Below are 955 nucleotides of genomic sequence, written 5' to 3'. Positions count from 1 at the left end.
TATCCTATCACTGACAACATCGTACTTCAAGATGGATCTTGAACTATCCTTTTTGATGATCAATGTGATGCAATTCTTTTCAGTCTTTCATTTCTGGCACAGTAGCCCTTAAGAATGTCAGATTCAAAATGGCTAATACCAATCCATTTCAACTCACTAGTGACTAGAAAATAGATGTTTATGTGTTCCATTTCATTTTTTAAAAACTTCAAATTATCTTAAAGTCAGACTTCATCCATTCCACATTCCTATTACTAATGGATATATACAGCTGTTTCATTTTGTTTTGAATTGTGCCACATCAGCAAATGAAGGTCTCAGAAGCTTTGCTCCACGCAGGTCTTTAAGATCAGTTCTATTTTGAGAAGACAGCTTTTCCCCAGTAGCATTTTTAAAAAAAAACTTTCTCTTGTGAATTGAGTGAAGTTTTACATTCAAAATACCATACAATTCATTTCATCTCAATGATTGCAATCCCCTCCATGTAACAACAGTTATCCCACTTCCTCCCTGTGCTTCCTGTTTCCATGGCACTCACCTTCCCATCCCTTCTCAATTTTGTCCTTAGGTCAATGTTGCCCTTTTGATTTGGAATGATTGGCCATTCCATTATGAGCATACCTCACTAGTGTTTTTGTCTCCCCTATATACCTTTCAACTGCTTGGCTGAAAATTGAGTCAGCAGGGTGAGTTCCTTTCCAGACCTGAAGAGTGATGTTGTTGTTAAGTGTCATCAAGTCAATTCCGACCCACAGCAATCCTGTATAGGGTTTCCAAAGAGTGACTGGTGAGCTTGAACCGCCGACCTTGTGATTCAAATGACTTTGAAGTCCAGCGTATTAACCTACAGCGCCACACCAGGATAGAAGAGCCATGAGCTGAAGTTCTTCCAGTCTCTTTCTGACCAGTAAGCCCAGTTTGGTGATGATAGATAGATAGATAGATAGATAGATAG

At 39.0% G+C, this 955-nt stretch overlaps 1 pseudogene; it reads left to right on the top strand.

Moving 5' to 3' along the window:
• The window catches only part of LOC102821233, a 20,324-nt pseudogene that overhangs the window by 1,176 nt on the left and 18,193 nt on the right, over nucleotides 1–955 (top strand).

Source organism: Chrysochloris asiatica, unplaced genomic scaffold (genome assembly GCF_000296735.1).
Source record: "Chrysochloris asiatica unplaced genomic scaffold, ChrAsi1.0 scaffold00241, whole genome shotgun sequence".
Classification (NCBI taxonomy): Eukaryota; Metazoa; Chordata; class Mammalia; order Afrosoricida; family Chrysochloridae; genus Chrysochloris; species Chrysochloris asiatica.
The sequence above is the reverse complement of the archived record's forward strand: the minus strand, read 5'-3'. Positions and strand labels throughout refer to the sequence as shown.